The 21,044-nt window shown below is 40.0% G+C and overlaps 1 protein-coding gene across 6 annotated transcripts in view; it reads right to left on the bottom strand.

Annotated features, from left to right (window-relative positions):
* ZNF608 (zinc finger protein 608) overlaps positions 1 to 21,044 on the bottom strand; it is a 124,078-nt gene that overhangs the window by 93,789 nt on the left and 9,245 nt on the right. Inside the window, exon 1 of one of the 6 annotated variants that reach the window (XR_010114495.1) lies at positions 6,223 to 8,051. The exons of the other annotated variants lie outside the window; for them this stretch is intronic. The gene's annotated coding sequence lies outside the window, so the exon portion shown is untranslated. Of the gene's footprint in view, positions 1 to 6,222; positions 8,052 to 21,044 lie in introns of those variants that run through there. 6 annotated transcript variants of the gene reach the window in all.

The following is a 21,044-nucleotide window of genomic DNA, read 5'->3' on the forward strand; positions in this document are numbered from 1 at the left end:
ACTAAGAGAAACTACTAGTACTGACCTGCACATTAATGAGTTTCTTGAAATTAACATGGTTCTTCCCCATGTAGAACAAAAATCAAAATGTGTGCCAAGTGCTTACATTTCTTCTTTCCAACTATTTGAAGAAGACAGATGTAAATCCCACTGATATTTCTGAAATTAGAATTAAACTAGCTCTGACAACCCATACATAGAAAGCACTTGCAAAAATGTATGTCACAGGCACAGCATTCATTTCAGTGATGTCTGTATTTAACATACACACCAGTGAGGATTGCTATATTTTTGTAAATGATCATATTAAACCAAACAGCTGGTAACTAACAGTTTAGTGGGGTTCCAGCAGGCTCCCTAATATATGAACATAAGCCACACTGCGAAATGTGTGGCCTGGGTTTCCCTGCCACTTACAGATTTGTATGCATTCATATCTGTAGAACACTACATTTACAAAGTGTTTTCCTGTTATTTAATTTGTTGTTGACCACTTCAAAATCAGCATGGGGTGGTGGGAAAAACATTAGGGGAGGAAAAAGAGGCATGGGGTTCCTATTGCTTCTCAGTAGTTAAGCTATTTGCCCCCTAAGTCAGTTACTTAATTCAAGGGCTTGTTGACAAGCAATGGTTAAATCAAAGATTCTTTATGTGGGGATCAAAGATTCTTAATCTGGGGTTCAAAGATTTCTGGGGCCTCAGAAACCTTGTAATTACAGAAGCAAAGGTTTATGTGTTTGTGTACTTTCTCTCTTCCTTTTCCTGGAGAGAGAGTCCATAGATGCCCAGTAAAATCCTAACCTACCTAGGAGATGAGAACTGAACCCAGTGATAAATTCAAGGGCAAGAGTTGTGCTTCTTCTTCATTACAATGCATACTCAATAAACATTTGCTAGACTAAAATCACAGGCATTCATTCTAAACCTCAGTTTCTCCACCTGTGAGCCAGAGCAATGACATACTCTTATGATCGTTGAAGGCTGTCAAAACAACAACAACAATAACAAAACTACCAACAGAAGTATGGCTTTCGAAGTACTTCAAACATAATTTAAGGTGCTACTGAATTGAACAAATGTTCCTTGGGCAGCTAGATGCCAGGCACTGTATAGAGATTACAAATTATTGATTGTATTTTTTATTTCAGAAAAGAAATAGGATTCTCAGTAAGTAATTTATCTGAGCAAATGTATTTGGGGGCAAGCGGGGTGTCTGAAAAAGGAAACTCTTCCAAGGCTTTGTTGATACTGTTTAGAAGCTCACTCCAAAAGATGTTAGATTTCTTATTAATGGGTGTCATCATCTTCTTTTATAATATATCTGACTATGAGGTTTCTCTATCACCTTTCTGATTATGAAGTTTCTTTTTTCTACCACTTTTCTGGCAAAAATTGTGAATGGTAAGAAAAATAAAACTTAGTAGAGGCTCTACAAAAACCACAACCATGCTATAGCTATCTAACACAGCAACACCGGAATTCATTCAGGTGAAACAGACTTTCATGGTAAACATGTATAGCTTCAATCTGTTGAATGTATACTGAAAAGTATACTTTTTGGAAAAATAAATTTTAATAATATGTTGTGTTTAACGGGCAACTTCCAGGTAAAAATAAATCCAACCACTGTTCTTTTCAACAACAATTATGGCTACGAATGACCTATGATTAAAGTGTCAGAATGGGCCGCACTTCATGTTCTTATACAAATTTCAACACAGATAAAGAGGCCAAATTCATGCCTGAGCTCGTAATATCTAATTACACTCCCAACTCCTGGGCTGGCTTTTTTTTCCTTTTTTTTCTTTATCTTCCCCCCAAACCCCACCCCACAAATTAAATCATTAACTTGGTTTAAACAACTTTCCCAAGGTCACACCTAAGCTATATGTTGTAATAAACGCTTCTCTTACTTTTGAATAATGACTTAAAGAAAAAAGTAGCATTTCATTTTAGCCCTAAAAGTCGTGTGGAAAATAAAAAAATCATCAGACAAAAATCTGCCTAATGCAGATTTTTGCAAACAGGATGCCATGACAGTTTGTTATTCTGAGGGCATGACCCTTCCAAATAAATCATCTTTATTCTTTAAAACTCAACAGGCATGCTCTACCAAACCTGGGAAACCAGGTGCAATATAACTGATTATACAGATGACAATACTGTTAAAGAATTAAAAATGTCACATAAATGCAAGATAGAACAAAATCCAGATAATTCCCATCAATGCTTTTGCCAACGATCTCTACATGGAAGAAAAGACAAAAGATGTAGACCCCGTGGAGCCAGTTTTAAGTCTCCTTTTTCCTCTGTAACCCTACTAAAACAGAATCCAATTCAACAAATATTGACTGAGCATTTCCTGTAAGAGGGCACAGTGCTAGGCACCAGGGAGATAAAAAGAAATAAGATGGCATCCATGCCCTTAGGGGTTCCAGGCTGGCAGGGGAAACATGCGCTCACACACCACAGAACAAAACAGCAAAAGTGTAGATAAACGACATGTGTTTCCAGAGCAATAAATAGAAATGGGGGAAATTACAACTGTTTTGGAACAGTAAAGATAGACAACATAACCAAGAAGCAACTAAGGCTCAGAGCCGGTGGCTGTTGCCCAAGGGTCATAAAAGAACTCAGTGCCAGGCCGGGCACAGTGGCTCACGCCTGTAATCTCAACACTTTGGGAGGCTGAGGTGGGTGGATCGTCTAAGGTCAGGGGTTCAAGACCAGACTGGCCAACGTGGTGAAACCCCATCTCTACTTTAAAAATAAAAAAACTACCCAGGCGAGGTGGCGGGCGCCTGTAATCCCAGCTACTCGGAAGGCTGCAGCAGGAGAATTGCTTGAACCCAGGAAGTGGAGGTTACAGTGAGCCGAGATCACACCACTGCACTCCAGCCTGGGTGACAGAATGAGACTCTGTCAAAAAAAAAAAAAAGAACTCAAAGCCAAATCATCAAGTGGAACCAGTCCCCCAATTCCCAGTTCTAGAGCTTCTCTCCCTGGATCATGACCCAGGTAGAAATCAAGAGTAAAAGGTCTGCAAGAGGGAACAATCTACCCAAAGGCCACATGTGGCCAACATCAGCAGGACTTATTGGCTACCTCCATACTGAGAGCACAATAGCAAAATGACAATTTTCTGAAGCCCAGCTGACCAGAAGAGATGACCTGCATAGATCAGACCTATAGCAGTAATACTTACAACTTCATGCTTTATACACTCCCAAAACGTTTCCCCCTGCCTCCATGGCAATTATCTACATTCTACTAAACCAAAATGGCTAACTAAGCAAAGCTATGCCTCATCTTTACTACTTAAGCAATTCATTTGTGCAGGGATGTTTCTGCTCTAGGATTCTGGGAAACACCAGTAGGTGTATTTACTGGCTGTAAATATTCCTAGGGCTGGAGCTGCAAATCATTAGTCCTTTTGCCTCCCATTTGACCAAGTACACTAATTAACCACCTGTAAAACACCTTAATGAAGTCATATTTAAAGCAATACTGTGATGATTTTTCTATAAATAAGAACCCTTAAAACACACACACACACACACACACACACACACACACACACACACACAAGAAATTCTAATAACCATTCCTAACATCTCCCTTTTGAGAAAGGGCAGGGAGGTGGGGGTTGCAGGTTGGAGAAGATATCTTCAAATAAGCTATCCGAAGCTTTTGCTAAGTGCACACAAAGGAGCCAACCTTTAGAGATGGAGAATCAGAATAGGGGTTAGGAGGCCTGAGACTGGATATTTGTGGAAATGAAAACAATTAAGCACTCTTCGGGTAATTCAGATGCACAGCTATGATTTTTTTTTTTTTTTTTTTGAGACGGAGTCTTTCTCTGTCCCCCAGGCTGGACTGCAGTGGCGCGATCTCGGCTGACTGCAAGCTCCGCCTCCCGGGTTCACGCCATTCTCCTGCCTCAGCCTCCCGAGTAGCTGGGACTACAGGCGCCCGCCAACACGCCCGGCTAATTTTTTGTATTTTTGGTAGAGACGGGGTTTCACCGTGTTAGCCAGGATGGTCTCGATCTCCTGACCTCGTGATCCGCCCCCCTCGGCCTCCCAAAGTGCTGGGATTACAGGCTTGAGCCACCGCGCCCGGCCCACAGCTATGATTAAGAAATAATATTTATATTAAGAGTTCAACAATTCTGTATAATGGATCAAAAATTATTTAAGTAGAAATACGACCCCCAAAACCAAGAAGGTGTGTATCATAACTCCCAGTTAAAGACCATAAAAATAGTTCAACTATCATAAAAGCAGTAGGAGACTTAAAAAAAATTTTTTTTTTTTTTTTGAGACAAGATCTTTCTATGTTGCCCAGGCTGGAGTGCAGTGGCACGATCTTGGCTCACTGCAGCCTCTGCCTCGCCAGTTCAAGCGATTCTCGGTTCTCAGCCTCTCAAATAGGTGAGATTACAAGCACGCGACAACACTCCCAGCTACAAGGTTTCCCCATATTGGCCAGGCTGGTTTTGCATTCCTGGCCTCAGGTGATTCGCCCGCCTCTTCCTCCCAAAGTACTGGATTACAGGCATGAGCCACCACACCCTGCCTTATAGTCAGATTATAATTCATTGCCTTTTATTGCTAAAGGGTTTTGCATTGGTTTAGGGAGACATTTCTTACTCCAAGGTTAATAAATAAAAATTTTTGGCTGGGCACAGTGGCTTACCCCTGTAATCCCAGCACTTTGGGAGGCCAAGGTGGGTGGATCACCTGAGGCCAGGAGTTCAGGACCAGCCCGGCCAACATGGTGAAACCCCATCTCTACTAGAAGCAAAAAAATTAGCCGGTGATGGTGGTGGGCACCTGTAATTCCAGCCACTTGAGAGGCTGAGGCAGGAGAATCACTTGAACCCAGGAAGCAGAAGTCGCAATCACCAGAGATCATGCCACTGCACTCCAGCCTGGGTGATGGAGTGAGACGCTGACTCAATGAGTCAATCAATCAATCTGACTATACAGTTTAAGATATTTGCACGGGGTAGGGGTAGGAACAGCATAAACAATCAAACGACAAGAGATGGGAAAAAATATTTGCAAAGCACATAAAAAAATTCGCAAAACACATGAAAAAATTATATATTTAATTATTATACACTGAAATACTTTAAAATCAATAAGAAATGTCCAACAACTCACTAGACAATCAAAGGTTATAAGTTATCAGTATTTAGGAAAATAAATATAATGGCTTGTACACGTGAAAAATGCAAATTAAAATAATAGATTACTATCAGATTAGCACAGATTAAAGCCAGAAAATTATAACTCACAGTATTAAATTGTAGAAATTACAGGCAATTCATGTTCCACCATTGCTGGGAATGCAAACGGACGCAATCAAGTTGGGGGGCAATTAAATTTTGAAACACACATGTGCAAAGATGTCCAAAGGAACATTTTAAAGGTGCAGATCAGTTTCTTTAATATGCTGTGATTTGTATAAGGGGACAAAAATATAAATATATATTCTTGAACATACAGGGACTATTTCGAGGACATACAAAACTGTTCAAAATAATTGGCTCTAGGGAACAGCCTGGGGGGCATAAGGGGGAAGTAAAACCTACTTTTCATTATATAACATTTTAGTATAGTTTGAACTTTTACCAATTTCTGACCTGTTTTTTAATTTTAAAAAAATAGTCAAAAAGTAATAAATGCAACTAATTTCTCAGGGCTCTAGACCAGTCTCCTAAGTAGGAGACATGTTCAAACCCAGGGAGTATGCAAAGAGTGCAAGAAAAAAAAAAAAAAAAAGACTGGCATTTCTATTTATATTATTACCTCATCATTTCCAATTTTTTGTTATTTGTAACTTTAGTAAACATCAACAATATTAATTCAACAGCACGTGTGTGTGTGTGTGTGTGTACACAACCAGAGACACCTGGAAAACATTCTCTGGGGAAAGTAATACTCTTTCAATTAATGTCTTCAGAGAAAGGTACCATTTTGTCCACTCGCTGAAAAAGGACTTAGTATTTACGATCTTGCATGTGAAATCAGTTAATCTAATTCACACGAGGTAACATCATCTCCCTCAACCACTGAGAAATGAGAATGAAATCAAAAGCCAGAGGTTAAGCTTAGGATCAGTTCCCACACACTGAGATACATTTAGAACTTAAGTCACAGCCTGTCCCTCCTCTGCTCAAAGCCCCCCAGTCCCTCCCACCTTTCTGAGTCTTACTTGGTTCTGGAAGGCTCTCTGGAGCCTGGCCCCAAGCTCCATCTTAGATTTCATCTTCTGGAACTCTCCTCTCTCCCTCATCCAGCTTCAGTCACTCTGGTGTCTCCTCAAACACACCAAATACACTCTCCCTCTCCCCCACCCCCGGGGGGATTGTACACAGGCCCTGAGTCTAAAAAGTTCCCTCCACAAGGGGGCCAAATGGCTCCTAACTGTACTCAGGTCCCTATTCAAACATAAACAAATAAAATTCTTCTTTTCCACCATCTCTCTCTACCACCTTCTCCTGCTTGATTCTCCCTTATAGCACGTAATGCCAACCAAAATATATTTATTTGTCTGGAATAAATTTGAATATAAGCTTCGTGAGAGCAGAGACTTGGTTTCTTCACTACTGTACCTCCAGGACCCAGACTGTGCTAGGCATATAATAGACATTCAAAAAAATGTTTGCTGAGGAAATGTTTTCACTAGATATTTTTGCTGGGTAAACAAAGTAAGGAATGAATAAAGGAATGAACAAATGAAAGAACAGATTGAGACCTGCTTTTACACCTCCCCCATTCTAATTATTTTTGCTGTCAGAACACAAAATGGCCAAAGCTTCTAAACTGTAGGAGGAGGCAAGGAAATGAATATTTAACTGCTGTCTATAACATGTGTATTTTTTAATCCCTTAACACAGCAACAATACCCTGCACAGTGATAAAATGAAAACGCTCTAGTTTTTTTCTAGAAAAAACTGTACCACCCCTAAATCTGTACATATTCTCTGACTTTCTCCTGTTACAATGGAGGACTGTCCTAGCTCCAGAGACCCATGGATGCACCCTATTTCAGGACACTGTCTCCTCTCTCTCTAGTATGGACAGCTCTTCTCCATCCCTCTCTCATCATTCCCATCAGCATACAAACCGGCTGTGAGAGTTCTCCACTTTAAAAAATGATGGATATTCCCTGATCTCTTTGCTCCTTATGGAAAAGGGTGCTATATTCATAGTGTCCTGTTTTTTCTCACCGCCCCCAAAAAATCCAAGCACTCTAATCAAACTTTTTATTTCCCCATCACTACCCTTTACCCCAGAAACCATCTGTGCTAATGTCACCAAAAATCAATTCTGAGTCTCATTTTAACCGGACTTCTTGGCAGCAGTTGACACAGCTGATCACACCTTCCTTGCTAGAATTTCTTAAATTGCTTTCCGGAAACACCAGACTGGCTGGGTTTTTTCTCCCTCAATGGACACGGCGCTGACTCCTACTGCTCCATAGCCCACCTCTGGGCCCTAGTCTTTTCCATTGCTACTAACTCTAGAGGTGACCTCTTCCAGCCCAATAACTTTAAAGCCCACCTATTTGCCCATAGGTGTCTCCACACCTGGCCTTCCTGTGGAAGGACCATAATCACTTGGCAGCCACAGGATATATCAAAAATGAGTCACAACTCTTGATTCCATCCACCTCCAAAATCCAGGTATTTTCCTTAATTCTCATTCTTTCACAACTCCACATATATCCATATCCTCATTATCTCAGGACAACGTGACCACTTCTTGCCACTTCCCACCACTTCCATGCCTACCAAAGAAGCCTATCTTCTCTCACCAAGACCACTGAAAAAGTCTCGTAACTGATTTCCCTTGTACTCTTCTTCCCTCTCTACAGTCAATTCTCTACACAACAGTCAACAGTAAAATTTGTTTAAAAAAAAAAAAAAAAGTCACTGCGTTGCTCAAAATTCTAAAATGGTTTCTCATCGCATTCAAGCTAAAATCCAAATTCCTTACCATGGCCTACAAGGCCCTGCATGACCTGACCTCTGCCCAACTCCGAGTCCAATCTGGACATGGTCTGTGCGCCCAACACATTGCATGTGTGTTACCTGAGTGGATTTAACAGCATGTGCAGTCAGCCAAGAAACAGACTAGGAAGCACCTCCAGAAAAAAAAAGTGCAAACATCCAATCAACTGGGATTCCGGGCTTTGGATCCTCTCTCAATTCAGCATCATCAGTTGCTGTATCTGCTCTTTCTCTCCCATCTCAAGCTTGTACTTAACACAGGCCTCTACCCTGTAACAGAGCTTCCAAATCACAGTGAGATCCTGCACTTCCATTTCATCCCTTTACTTATAGTTCCTAGCACCAAAGGTCTTACAGTGACAGCAACAGGGTTGTGCAACAAGTAGGCAAATCTCCTCCAGTAAATTTCTTCTCCACTGTGTTCTAAATGTGCCAGGATTTTCAATAGAAAATTTCACAACCCTGTGCTCTGTCAACCCTAAAACCTCTCCTCTCCGCAAGTCAAGGCTTCAGAGGAAATAAAAAGTATCACTGCTCATACGGGCTGTATTGAGTTTATCACAAGTCATTATCTTTCTGACTTGTGTCCTCGGGATTCCAGTGGTCTTGACCTTGTATAGCTGTCCTCACAGTATCTCTGTCAGTTTATGCATACTACTTCTATTATTTCTCTTTCTCAAATCAATTTCATTGGGTATGTTAGAAATATGCAGAAATTCTAGAAATGAATGTATATGTAAAAATATATTAACAAATATGGAAAAAAGAAATATATAACATTTATACTACTCTCAAGATGGTATCAAGCCTCAGGATCTCATTTTCTTATTAGGTCCCTATTGAACTTCACTTCTTAGTTATAAAAGTCCCTTAAAAAAAAGAAAACCACACACATCAGATACAGCTTCAACCTCATCAGTTATATCTTGTTGCCAGCTCCAAGTATCTTTTTTTTTTTTTTTTTTTCCAGACGGAGTTTCACTCTTGTTGCCCAGGCTCCAGTGCAATGGCATGATCTCGGCTCACCACAACCTCCATCTCCCGGGTTAAAGCGATTCTCTTGCCTCAGCCTGCCAAGTAGCTGGGATTACAGGCATGCGCCACCATGCCCAGCTAATTTTGTATTTTTAGTAGAGACAGGGTTTCTCCATGTTGGTCAGGCTGGTCTCGAACTCTCCACCTCAGGTGATCTGCCCACCCTGGCCTCCCAAAGTGCTGGGATTACAGGGGTGAGCCACTGCGCCCGGCCCCAATTATCTTAAGAAACATCTGTAAAGGAGGTTCTCTCCAAACATAGCTTTACAAATAGGCAGAAGAGATGACTGCCCAAAGGTGTGATTTAAGACACCAGGAAAGCTCTTATGCCTCTCCTCCTATCAGACCAGTCCCTACCTTTGAATTCCATACCTTGGTCTTGAAAAGTCGACTCATGATGGGATAGAGGTGCTATCTTAAAATCACCTTAAGGGTCATTCAATAGGTTGGTAGTGGAGGGCAAAGCTCTTGATAAATGGAGAAAAAAATAGGCTTTAGGTGGATAGGAACATATCAGAAAGATATTTTCAGAAAGAACTTAGCCAAGGGGATCAAGGCAAAGATCACCTCTGCTTTGGGGTGGCTGACCTTTTGTTTATCTAGCTCTCCCATGCTACTGGCAATAATAATAGCCTCGTGGACATGTACGGTACTCGCTCCTCCACAGGAAGCACCTTCTCTTGACCTATCTTACACGGATTTTCCACAATCTGAAAATCACTATCCCAACATGTCTGGCCTTCTGCTTATCTTCCTTACCATGCAAGACAACCTCAAACTCATTCCTTAGCCATTTTTAAATGCTGAGGACTCACTAATCAAATATGACAGCAACTGATATATGATAAATACATATACATTTAGCTCATTTCTCGATACTTCCTGAATATTATTAAATATGTTGATTTATAAATATTTGGGCATATTTCTACTCTAGTGCAAGAAATACATCCATGTCGCTTGCGTTGTACACTCTAGTACCATAAACCCCACCCACTCAAACAATGTCGACTTTATCAACAGCCCCATAACCTCACCTTCTGTCCTGCTATTTCCTAAACCCCATGACACATCACTCTTCTTTCTCTTCTTATAAGTCCAGGTAACACAAATAAAATTCACTACAGAACCCTATTAGCCCACCAACTTCAAAGCTAATTTATGGGCCCAAGATTTAGGTCAGCTGTATTCTAACTCTACAAAAGGGGAGACCAATTTCTGTCCTTTAAGCGCTCATCTGCACAGGAAGCAACCAGAAGGAGGTCCCTGAGTCGCTTTAAAAGCATCAGTTCTGATTACTGTACTCATTCTGGCATGGCCATCAAATGCAAGAAGTGTGAAGAAGAAATGGATGCTGTTTTAAAAGAAGGCTCGTCCTGACACAGCACACTGATCACCATCTCACTGTCCCTTTCGCAAGCTTACTCCCTCTTTGAGTTTCACAGCTGCAGTTTGGGAAGAACAGGCTAGCCCAGGCCTCCGAGAGCACCCCAGAGAGGAAGACCAGCCAATGGAGGTCCTGACTGAGAGGGACATTTGCCCTAATGTTTGGTGAGATACCTAACAATGCCCCTAAACCAAGGATAGCCAGTGGCAGGAAAAGTGGTATTTTAATACACTGGAGGGGAAACCTATTCTGAGCCCAGGAGAGGCTAAACACTCACATTTAGGAAACACTTAAGAACAGAACATAATAAATCCTTAAACACTAAAAATTACTCCTCTTGTAGGTTGTATTGGTTCATGCTGTTACAACAAATTCTTTAAGCTGTTCCTTGACTGCAAATACTGTACTTCTATATGTGTATATGTTTAAGTATATATGTCTATGTGTGTTTATAAATATAAAATATACATATGTGCTATATTTAGTGATCTGTGGTTACTTTTATTTCTTTTTTGTTGTTTACTTGTTGTTTCCTGCACTCCCCCAAAGGGTACTTTGAAATCTTTCCAGTTTTTACAATTAAACCTAACCATCTGGACAAAAATCTTCACATTCACTAAATTAGTCACAGATTTTGTGGGTAAGCTGAGAAAGTAAATGCTATGCTCAGTGCTAGGATTTAAACCACATCTACCACAGCAAAACTCTCTCCAATAATCTCTCCAATTATGCACACATATTCCGGCTCAAATAACATGGAAGCAACTACACCTCACTGCACAGATTTGTATAATTAGTATTATTCCTTAGATCCTGAAGTAACAACAAATCCAAAGTAAAATTATTCAAAAATCTTTCAGAATTTATTTTACAGACAAAAGATAAAACAGTACCTATTTTTTCACCACCATTTAACTTCCTCCTACTACTGGTGTGTGCTGGCAAGCTGCTCACCAAATGCACAAGTGATTTGAAGAGATCTGTGTTTATGTGTTAAACACTGGCAAAAATGTTAGTTGAACACATAGGGCATTTTCTAGATTTTTCAAGTGTAAAAGCCTTCGACCCTCTTCAGAGTTTACTGTGTCAAAAAAGGAAAATGTAACATGTTTAAGACCCAATATACTTACAGAGCTGAAATCCAACAAAAGAAACTGATTTCGTGTTGTCATCAAATCACTAGTGTATAGCTATAGATATTACAGAATTTCTCTCAATCTAAAACTAGACAGGATTATCTGCTGGAAGTAACTCTCGCAGATGTACTGACTCCAGGTAAATGGAAAAGACTGTTTTTTTTGTTTTTTTTTTTTTGAGACGGAGTCTCACTCTGTCGCCCAGCCTGGAGTGCAGTGGCGCGATCTCGGCTCACTGTAAGCTCCGCCTCCCGGGTTCACGCCATTCTCCTGCCCCAGCCTCTCTGAGTAGCTGGGACTACAGGCGCCCGCCATCACGCCCGGCTAATTTTTTTGTATTTTTAGTAGAGACGGGGTTTCACCGTGGTTTTTACAAGGAAATAATGTACAGGAATTTATAGCAGGCTTATGGATGCAAATGCTAGTGTTTCAAAGGAGACTTTAAGCCTTTAATACGAGCTAAGATAGACAGTATTAGACTTTGGTGTAAACAGGTTTATAGAAATCATTTTCAGAGTGTCTTAGGTTAGCATTTTTCCTTTCACATTTTATATGGGCAACAAAAGGATATCCATGTCTGTAGTATACAGAACAGGTTAGAGAGGAGAAGCAAGAGACAGGAACTCTTAATATTAAATTTTGAGGGGCTGAAAGCTCAGCGCTTACTCTCCATTCTTTATGCTACATGTGAGCACATATTAAACTTACTGAAATAAATTTGCATTTTGGGGGGTTGTTTTTTAAATCCTCAGAAGGATTCATATTGTGGAGGCACTGACAATTTGGTAAAAAGCTTTCTTTCCAGGAAAGATTAAAACTGTAGAGCAATTTCAAGATTGCAAAGCCCCTAGGCTGTTCACAAATATTAAGAGAAGCCATGTTTATCTTTGCATTTTTGTTTTGGTTTGCTAAGTAAACCTAGACTGAGCACATGTTAACATTCAAACAACCAAAGAAATCACATGTAGGTGAGCATCTGCAGGTTTTCCCACTGGTAAGACATGATATTTTTTTATAACTTTAAAAAAATGTGTTTACACAAATTTAGTCTACTTAGTGACTATGGCAGTGTTATTGTTTTTTGGGTTTTTTTGAGACGGAGTCTCGCTCTGTGGCCCAGGCTGGCGTGCAGTGGCACGATGTCAGCTCACTGCAACCTCCGCCTCCCGGGTTCAAGTGATTCACCTGTTTCAGCTTCCTGAGTAGCTAGGGTTATCGGTGCGAACCACCACGCCCAGCTAATTTTTGTATTCTTTTAGTATAGACGGGGTTTCACCATGTTAGTCAGGCTGATCTCGAACTCCTGACCTCGTGATCCACCCACCTCAGCCTTCCAAAATGCTGGGATTACAGGCATGAGCCACTGCGCCCGGCCAACTCACATGAGATTTAAAAGTTTGGAGTTTTAGGCCAGGCTTGGTGGCTCACACCTATAATCTCAGCACTTTGGGAGGCTGAGGCGGGCAGATTACCTGAGGCCAGGAGTTCGAGACTAGCCTGGCCAACATGGTGAAACCCTGTCTCAAGTAAAAACACAAAAATTAGCCAGGCATGGTGGTAGGTGTCTGTAATCCCAGATACTCGGGAGGCTGAGGCAGAAGAATCGCTTGAACCCGGGAGGCAGAGGTTGCAGCGAGCCAAGATCGTGCCACTGCACTCCAGCCTGGGAGACAAAGTAAGACTCATCTCAAAAAAAAAAAAAAAAAAAGTTTGGAGTTTTAGACATTAACAGAAGTAAAATCCAGTCTCTTTCCTCACTAATATGGAAAATATTAATAGGAAAGAATCAGGAATGAGCAATAACACATTAAAAAGTGAGTAGCAGTTTGACAAAACTGAAACTACTTACACCTAATTTTTTACACTCTCTTTGCTCCCCAGTTCCTACAATCCTTCTCTTGTTCACCACTCCTCAGAAGAAATAGATCTATAAAATGAAGCTATCAGCCATTATTTGGACTCAAAAATCATGCCATTTCAAAAGGATCATGATACCAAAATAATAAATAATACCAGAACTTAAAGCTAGGAGAAAAACAAAACAAGATCACTTAAAGCCAATTAAGATATTTAAAAGTTCAATGTATCAAAAATGCATCAATAAACAAATGATTTTAATGCTACAGAAGAAATGGGCTTTTTCACGGCATGCATCCTGAGTTATCAAAAAGAGAGACAGTTTATATACAAAAGAGCAGATTAAGATAAAGGGTTTCACTCCCAAGATTAAAGTAAAAATAAAAACAGTGAGTTGGGGAGTGTTTAGAATGATACTTCTAGAAAACAATGCTAGATCTTTCCAGAAACCTATTTATTCACAATAAGATTAGAAGGACAAACTGCAACTACAACATGGACAAATGCCATGATTTCTGGTCTTCTAGTCCTTAGGAAAGGGGTTTTTTTGTTTGTTCAAAAAAAAAAAAGACATACTGACATTCAGGCTGCCAGGCAACTGCTTTTCCCCCTCCAAAACTGCTGTACCACTTCACCGCTGTTGCTGGAGAGTCCCTTTCTATTCAGAAGCAGGGCTACTAACTAATGAAATCATGGGGAATTTCCATAAATGGTCCCAATTATTCAAGAGAATGCATTGTCTAGGGCCCTTGCAACAAAAGCTCTACTCCAACCACCCTCTTTCCCACACACCTTTCTTCTACTTTTTACTCCCTACCTCCACCACCACTATTCCTCCTTAAGTGAGCAAACAGGAAGATTCAGCAAGTCTTCTAGCCCCTCTCTCAGCTAAAAGAACCTTTAGAGTTTTGCTTCCTGACCAGGGAGCACAGAAATAACCTGCCTCCCCACCTTCTTCCCTCCCTCTATACAGCTTAAAAAATGCACTTGGCCAGGCAGTTCTCTCCATTAAACAATTCATTCTTCTTTTGCCTTCTTTGTGAAAAAATGGGTAAAAACAGCTGAGCACGATCACAAAACATAACATTGGACATTCAATCTCTGTACCTTACGGCCTCATTCTTTCACCTCATCCATAGGATTTGGCGACCAAGTAAATCTTAATCTGCAAACAAATGGTTTGCTCTACAATTAAACCATTCATTCTCTCTCTCTCTCTCTTTTTTTTTTTTCTGTTTGGCGGCTGCCCAACCCAAAGACTTCTAGGATCTTCCATTATTTAGCTCTCCCAATGGTTAAAAAGCAATAAGCTCATTTGGAGTTTATAAAACTATGCACCATCAACAAAAGCATGTAATGCTTCCAAGATGCACAGTGGCTTCTACAAGCACAATGAGGAGCTGTGTGTAGTCTCCCCGCAAACAAAAATGCCCAGGCCCCAATTAAGCACCCTGGGGGCTTTCAAAGCAGTTATGCTAAGTTGCAAATACAGCAAGATCCACTTGAACTCCAACTGTCTTGTATGCTTTTCCTCCCAAGGTAGGGAAAAAGCCGGGGCAGACTGACCTCATTAAAGGGTAATTAGTGAACCCCAGGACTTGAGGGGCTACCACAATCATTGCTATTGTGAGCATTTCACTACGGGGCCACTATTTTTTTTTTTCATTTTTTTAACCCAGGAGGTCTCTGCAATCTGAAGGCTCAACATTTTAAATTTTTAAGGATTTCAATCTGGCTGTTTTTTTCTACTACTAGTCATTGAGTAAGAAGAAAGGAAGCAATACAAAGAGCACTCCGACTTCTTTTGTGGAATTCTGGCATATCTAAAAATAAGTTTTTAGAAAACCATTTAAATAACGTATACCCTGTATATCTAAGTAATAATTTTGAATAGATTTTGTTGAAACAAAATGAAATAAATTCTCCACCTCCTGATTAGAGATTTAAAGTGGCACATAAAAGAGCATTAGAAATCAATCAATATAGGGTTTTATGATTATATATGATAAAGATGTTTAAAAAAACTCATGCATCCATTTACATGCGCAATTGTTACTCAGAAACTAATACACAGTGATGCGATCAACATAACCACTTTACCATCAATAAAATCCTTCACACCTCTTTAAAGCCCATTATTACTGTTGATATCAATCTGCCAAGATGCTTGAGGACTAAATTCTACTCTAAAATGCACAAGTAAATTTCGCTGTTTACATTAAGAGTAGCACCTTTTCACAAATACTAATCCACTGCCTTGGTACTAAAATTCTCCAGTACTTGAGAAAGCAGTCTTTAAGGCAAGTAATAAAATGGTTGTCTTAACTTGCATTCTCAGCAACCAAGATTTAAACAACTCTAGTATTTACATATAATCAGGGGGATCAACATCTTTGTTAACAAAAAAAAAAAAATCACTGAAAGAGAGGAAATGGAGTTGGGGTGATGAGTGATGATCACTCTCTAAACAGAACCACCTCAAAGCCCAGAGCTAGGTCCATTCTCCTAACACTGGCGTACGGAGGGACTGGGAAGACCGAAGTCACAGGAACCCACCTACTATACTGATCTCAGCACAACCGCCCCAGCCGCTCGCTGAGGGAGGGTGTGCTCCAGAGACCTACACAAAAACTTGGGTACACATTAATGCCCACAGTAACTTATTTAATGCTACCCTTAGATTTGTGCCAAGCCAATTAATCACTCAATTTGTTTATTTGGGTTTACAGCTTTTGAATATTGAATGAAAGAATTTAAACGTGTGGAACAAAAGTCTTTGTGTTTTGGCCAAAATATACTTAAACTATATTTAGGAGGAAATGTGTGTGTATATTTCTCTTTTATTAAAGCACTGCATAGGGACCCTTCCTTAGCCAATACGTCCTTGTTTTGTTTATTTTAGAAATACTACAAAATTTATTTGCATTACTTAAACATATGCAGTACATTTTGGGAAATCTTGAAAAGATGGAAAAGGCTTATTAAGTGATGGGGGGCAACCATAGTTGCTTTGTTTTGTTTTAATGTACCCAGTATATTCGGCTTTCGGGAAAAAATGCAAACCCTGGAAGTCATTCCAAACAGTTGGAAACCCTTCCTCTTAAAGTAAATCCAAGGGCTCAAAAAATAAATATTCAAGAGCATTAATTTGTTTCTAGATGTGTGCGTGCAAGTAAAACAGCAGTCATAATGTGGAAATTTCAGTCACATTTTGCAACTAATTGGAAGCAGATTAGAATTCTGCCTCAGGGGAACATTGTCAAACTAGAAGCTGGAGCAAATGAAGAAAGAGGTGAAGGCGTCGTGAAGAGCTGACAGATTTACAGCGCTCAGGGCCATAAACGGGTCCCAGGCGGGAAGAAGAGCGCGTCCCCGGCTGCACGCCCCCGCCGCCCCGTCGGGAACGCGCAGCCCCGGGCCCGAGGTGCCAGCGGCCACGCCCCCAGGAGCCCAGGGCCCTCCATCTGCTCCCATAGCGAAAACAATAAACGGACCTGCTGAAGAAACCAGTGCGACTGATAAGATAGAAAACCCGCACACTGATAAACTGGAGGATGCAAAAGTCAAAGGGAGAGAAGGCGTCTTTATTTTAAGAATGGGGGAAGGGGAAAGCAGAAGAAAGCAGACTGTGGAGGATAATACAGCAATGGAGTAATGTTTGGAAACAGCTGCTCGCTTTCTACTTCAGTGTCTGGCATCTGCTGCGGCATCATGGGAAAGGCTGGTGAAAGATTTGGGCAGGGAATGTAAATGGAGACAATTGACCAAATGGAGTTGGATGCAGAGAGGCTCAATTGCTCTTTTTTAACATCATGTTTCTCCCTTTTGGGGGCAGAAACAAACAATATTACTTAACTTAAATTACACCTTCAGAGAAGTTTAAAGATTTGGGAATACAAATCGCTTTTCAATTACTGAAGATGTCAAACAATACAAGGGGATAAAATCTACTTGCAGCCTCCACTTCTCAAAATGTTGAGCTCGTCTTCCACACATCTTCACAGACAAGCTAAATGGAAGTAGTTTCCTCTGTGTTTCACTTATTTTCAAAAAAAAAAAATGTTTAATCACCACTGCTTACTTCTTAACTGGCTCAAGGGATAGTTTCTATTTGTTGTGCCTATTTTCCCCTTCGCTGCAAAGATTCAGCTCTAATTTCATTTCCATCACAAAAGAATTGGCAAATAACTAAAGCACGGGAACACATAACTAAAGTGCGGCTGTGCTAGTCATAAGCCTATAATAAAGCACAGATTTGATAGCATTATCCATGTACTGTGGTGAACCACACACAAATAAACAGTTCTCCATGAAGAATGAAACCCAAGGCTTCAACCCTTCCAGTTAAAACATTTTTGTTGTTTTTAACATGAGCCATCCATAAAATCAGCCAAGGAAGTGACAGGAAATCCAGAAGTAATCTGGTCTGGCTATGCACACTTTGGAAAAAAAAGTTAGAAGATGCTTTCCAACTCATCCTGATGATGTTTGAGGTGAAGAATGGATAAAACTGTAAAATCTAGGTACAAAAACAAAAGGTACTTTTATGCCAGCTGAATCCAAACACATTATGAGTGTAGTTTAAAAAAAAAAAAAAAAAAAGTACATTTCCTCCAGCATGGGGAAAATTTTCTAACTAGGAACAACTTAGACATAACCTTTGAACCTTCAGTGACTAATGCGAAGGACAAAAAGGTGTACCAAAAGTGGCCAGAAGGCGAGATCTGCTTTCCTAAGAAACTAAACCAGGAGTTTTCTTTAATCAAAAGGACAAACAGTGACTTCAGGAGTTTATGAAAGTGTGACCAATTGGAACTTTGTTGTCTTTTGCTAATTGAGGCTTATAAAAGAGTCCACTTCTTAAAACATACTACTAACACTTTTTTAAAAATTCTCTGCCACATGACAAAAACCAGAATCGAGTTGACTGGTAGAAGATCAGCGCAACCAAAGACCAAGCTATTATTTCAAACTGTCAGGGGAAGGCAGTAAAATTGCTACCAGGTCTCCTTAAGTTACCCTTCAATAAAAAGAAGCCATCAGGGAAATAAGAGGAAAAGAAAACACATCAAAACCTTAAAAGTCCCTTTAAGTAAAATTATACGTCCGTGGCACCATGCCATCTGCTCTCTGGTTAACATAATAAGCCAATTCCACAACCTAAATATCTGCTTTCTGAAATCATTGTGTACAACACAAAATATAATCAATATATTTTTACTTGCTTTTTAAACTGTAAAAGCTACATTCATGTGGCATTATTGGAATATGCCTAAATGTCCCTGTAGACATATTTTTCTTAAGGTGCTAGCTGACAATGAGGATTCCCAGGAGGCAGAAAGCTCAGTGGTTGGGCTGGAATAGTCCCAGTGAATAATAATCAAACTAGGTCGGGGGGTGGAGATGAGAAAGAAGAGAAAATGGCTTTGAAAAATCCACAGAAGTATTTGTTCATCATTTCAAACCTATTTGTTCTAACCGAAACACCTTTGAGTTCTCCATTACAATTATAATACATACCTTTAAGTTTTCATTTAGTTTCACTGGGGGGAAAAGCCTTCTGAATACCAGATGGGATCCCTGTGGTTCAAGGCCCACTGACCTAGCAAAGTGTAAGTATTTGCTTTGTGATCATTTCAGTTCTTAAGGCAAAACCCATCATCTTTTCTACTACATTCCCAAAGGTATTTCTAAGCAAAATTTAGCAAATATGCAAAATTCAGCTTTAGGAGCAAAGTGCCAAGTCTCACTTTGGATATGTAAGAGGTTGCATATCCTTTGAGCTCTCAAAATAACATTACAAACAGCCCAACTGCTGGTCAATCAACTATGAATAGTTTAACAACCTTTCATTCAGTTGCAAAGGCTTTGTTCCCGTTGCCAAAACCTTGAGCTTAAATTAAAAAGAACTTGTGACAGGGAGCAAGTAGTCACTAGTGAAACTGCAGTTGGGAGAAAGAATTAGACACAGAGGGAGAGGTCCATATACTCTGCAGCAGAGTGGAATGTAAAGCCAACAGTGAACATTTTTTAAAGAATAAAGCCCATACTAACTAAATACTCCCAATCCAACATCTGTATATGCAGTTACAACATTTATATACACACGCCTATGAAATACCAGTTACAGGGCACCAATATCATACACATATTACTTACTCTCTAATGACAATCTTAAGTCATTACTGAGGCAGGGAGCTCACCTGTTCTCCATCCGTTTGATCTTCAATGACTACATTAGGAGAGTATTATGATCATTTATCAACAAGAATCCTAGTGAAGAAGGGTTATTTTCCTTAAGATGTTGCTAACAAGGATAGCCCAGTATTTCCTTAGTTCTAACTTCCATATAACACAGGAATGTAATACAAGTAATTTAGGAATAAACTGTTTTGTATTCAATCAAAACCCTTGATGTTCAGATTGCTGGCAAGTTCAGAGTGCTGGCAATCAAAACTATGTTGTGCTGCAGTAATTACTATGAAAAACTTCAGTGCTTAATATTAAAGAATAGAATAACATGATCCTGCCACCTCTTCTACACCTCTAGAGTGTGTTCAACATGGCAATTATCTTCGTTCAAGAAGCAGAGAGTTTAAACTGCATTGAAACTCAATTATACTCATGACTTTTGAAAACATACACTCCAAGTCAGGTTTCATCACATTCAAATCACTGCACAATATCTTATGAAACAGATTTTATCTCCCTCCCACAAGACATCTTCAAGCATAAAAATGACTTATTTTCAGCTCTGTACCCACTTTTTCACTTTATTAAAGTAGAGGGATGGCTGAGCAATGTTGAAAGACAAAGAAGGATCTCAACTGATAAAAACAATTCAACGTGCAGCTCTCCCACATGTCATTACCCAGGCAGCCTAGAACTGCCACCACGTTAAAAAACCAGATCACACACTTGTTAACAAAAAACACATTACTTTGCTACTTTTAAGAATGCAAAGAACTAGGAGTAGTAGATTTATGATTTAAGTGCTTGTGGCTAAAATAGCTTTCCAATTATCAAGGGCCTCTTAGGAAGAGCAAGAATGCATTATGTGTTAATGACCACAACCAGGGGTCCCTTTCTCGACTCTTTTGTCAGAACCCAAGCAGATCCTCCCCGCAGCTTCACCATTAACATGTCTGTTTCCTGTCAGGCCACTCAGAGATAATGTCATTTATCTCAGGGAGGCACAAGCCCAGTCATTAGCTTCAATAAAAGACCTCAAACAAAGGCCGGATAATGTTTTACCCAGGGCTCTAACTAAACCCAGAACCAAGATTCTTAGTGTCTAAAAGTCAAGGACTCAAAAGTTACGCTTCCTTAAAAGGATATTTTCCTCATTATCAACAATCCTAGATTACAGCTCTGAACAAGAGCAAGGTCTATGTATAGTAAACACCAGTCCATAGCAATATCACACACAATTAGATTAACTGATAAATGCTGACCAGAGTTGGCGTGAGAGCCTTTTCCCCTCCTTGCCTCCAGGGGGAAAATTGACAGAATAATTCAAGTACTGACTAAATAGTCAGATCTTTGGAAAAGCTGACCGCTCATTGTGATTGCCTGCAGGAACTGTATAACCATTATAAAGTGTTCA

Source organism: Symphalangus syndactylus, chromosome 11 (assembly GCF_028878055.3).
Source record: "Symphalangus syndactylus isolate Jambi chromosome 11, NHGRI_mSymSyn1-v2.1_pri, whole genome shotgun sequence".
In the NCBI taxonomy this organism is placed as follows: domain Eukaryota; kingdom Metazoa; phylum Chordata; class Mammalia; order Primates; family Hylobatidae; genus Symphalangus; species Symphalangus syndactylus.